Raw genomic sequence first — 3,079 nt, 5'->3', positions numbered from 1 at the left:
TCTACAAATACAAAGCTCACTTGATAGCTAAAGGATTCAAACAGAGAGAATCACGTGATTTCTTTGACACTCTCCAGCCACTAGGATTACATGCATACGTGTTCTCATAGCTATTGTTGTTTTTCACAACTTTGAGATTCACCAAATGGATATAAAAAAAATTTTTTGAATGTAGAATTAGAAGAAGAATATACATAGAACAACCAGAGGAATTTGTTGCACTCGAACAAGGGAAAAAGGTGTGAAAACTTGTCAAGTCACTTTAAGGACTCAAATAAGCACCTAAACAATGACATGAAAAGTTTGACATTACAATGGTGTCAGATGGTTTCAAAATAAATGAACGTGACAAGTGTGTCTATGAAAAAGACACAATTAATAATTATGTAATTGTTTGTCTTTATGTTGATGGCATGTTAATTATGAGAAATAATCTTGACTTAATCCTGAATAAGAAGAAAATGTTGAAAAAACATTTTAATATGAAAGATATGTGGTTGCGTGCTATAATACTTGGAATCAAAATCTAAAGAACATACGAGAGAATTGTCCTTTCACAAACTTAGTATATCGAAAATGTTATTAAAAGAATTAATGCCTTAGACAATCTTCCTGCAAGTACACCTATATACTTGGGCCTCCAGAATCCAAATAAAGGCTTTTTACTCCTTTTTTGGTATGCCACTCCGCGAGCAAATCGAATGAACAACAAAAAATCCAATCTAATAGGAATATCTTTCGACCGTTATCTCCTCATCTTCCTATTTATAAGCCATATCTCACTTTTGGAAAGAATTGCGGAGACCAGTTTCTCAGCTAGAATATGCAAGGATAATTGGTAGTATAATGTATTTGACTAACTGTTCGCATCCAGACCTTGAATATTCAGTTAGTAAACTAAGTAGGTTCAAAATTAATCCTAGTTAGGATCACTGGACGCATTAACAAGATTATTTAGATATTTAAAATACACAATGACATACAAGTTATTTTATATTAAATATTCAACTGTATTAAAAGGATATTGAAATGTAAACTGGATATCTGACACAAAAGACTCCAAGTCCACTACCGGATATGTATTTAAAATAGGTGGAGGAGCAGTGTCATGGAAATATTCTAAACAAACGTGTATAGCCCGATCCACTATGGAGTTCGAGTTTATTGCTTTAGACAAAGCTGGAGAAGAGGCCAAGTGGCTTAGAAATTTCTTAGAAGATATTCATTGTTGGAATAAACCTGTCTTCTATTATGATTTACTGTGATAGTAAATATGCCACAGGAAGAGTACATATTCGTCTAATATATAATACCATATGACAATTGATCTTAAATGATGTTATTTCTATTGAATATGTGAAGTCATAGGAAAGCCTAGTGAATTTGTTTACTAAATGAATAAATGGAGATCAATTGTACAAGTTGTTAAGAGGAATGAGCCTAAAACCCACAAAATAAAATGTTTACAGCGATAACCCAATATTGAGAATTGAAGCTCTCAAGACTTTTGTTCAATGATAAAACTAAGTTATCAATATTTAGTTGAGTACTTGTAACTTGCATCAGCTCATTCCTAGAATATCCAAGTATGCAAAACCTACAATATGTGGTGATGATAAGTTATCTTTTAATGATTCTTGTACCCAAAGGTAGAGTATTACATGAAATTCTAAATAGGAGATCATCTATGTAAGTGTGAAGTAATGACCGTTTCAATAAGAATACTTATGAATTTAAGATATGCTCCAGGGTCAAAATGGGCACAACATAAGAAAAAATTTTCAGAATTATTATTTTATAGATATTGTTGAATTGGTCACACAAACGGTTGAATAGTTCAAGACATCGTGCCACTGAACAACTAATAAATCCAATGTCATCATACTAAGGAAGGTTCAAGGTCACAAGATACCTATCCCAACGAAATAAAAATTCACGAGAACTTTCAAGCAATATGCATACATATATTAATTTTATTCATGTGAGAGATTGTTGGTATTATAGGCTTAATGAATAAGAAGTTAAGCAAGGAAGTTAAGGAAACTCGAAACTATAGCTCTAGAGGCTAAACCCGAGCTCCAAATGCGCATAGAAGACATTGGGGTGCTCATTTTATGGAACCCCCGCTCCCCGGTTCTACCTGGAAAATTCTAGGAAACAAGGCTCGCGCTGAGGCAGCCACTTATGGCCTCCCTAGCGCTCCTAAGGCTGCCTGAAGACCCAAGAGACACCCCAGATGAAGAATGGACATGTCTATTGGCCAAGGATTCTTCAAGAGATTGAGATCCTTCTTTGCAACATTTGGATTAGTGTAAATAATATCTCATGTCGATATTCATTTGATTGATGAGAAATAATTATCTGCACTCATATTCTCTCTATTCCTTTCCCTGACTTGAGAGCTCACAATATATATTTTTTTCGTCAATATCTGGAGGTGTGTTGCATTATGGGGAAGTTGGTGAAAAATCTCCAATCAAAATATTTCTTTGGGTTCAATCCCTACCCACAAAATTGTGGTACTATTTCATACAAAATGTGGTACACTTCATGTGGAAATGTGGTACTAAAAAAGCACCCAGGGACTGAACACAAAAAAAATCGACGGCTGGGGACTGAAAGCCAATTTCCCGTTGCATTACCTAGATCCTAGCCATTATATCTTAAAAATTATTGCCTTCAAACTATTAACACATTGATACGGAACAAATTCGTCAAACGAAGAAAGAATACAATTATTGTGTCGACTATTATTGTTGCTTGGAAATTGAAACGAAGACGAATGAAAGAGAACAAAACACAAAAGTCATCACATCTAAGACATCATAGTATGGCCCCGAAGTGAGATGTATGCATCAACCGTCTTCCACTAGTGCCGTCAAAATTTTAAAATTGACCAAGTAATAAGGAATCATATATACGAACATTAATTATATTATTATAATATATATGTGATCACATCTCATATACATTAAAAAGTTAAAATTATTCAATGTATCTTGACCCCACGTGAATTTATTGAAAATCCAATATAATATATTGTTAATAAATGAAAAGATTACCAGACCTAGTACTCTAT

This window comes from Primulina tabacum, chromosome 6 (assembly GCF_025594145.1).
Source record: "Primulina tabacum isolate GXHZ01 chromosome 6, ASM2559414v2, whole genome shotgun sequence".
In the NCBI taxonomy this organism is placed as follows: domain Eukaryota; kingdom Viridiplantae; phylum Streptophyta; class Magnoliopsida; order Lamiales; family Gesneriaceae; genus Primulina; species Primulina tabacum.
The sequence above is the reverse complement of the archived record's forward strand: the minus strand, read 5'-3'. Positions refer to the sequence as shown.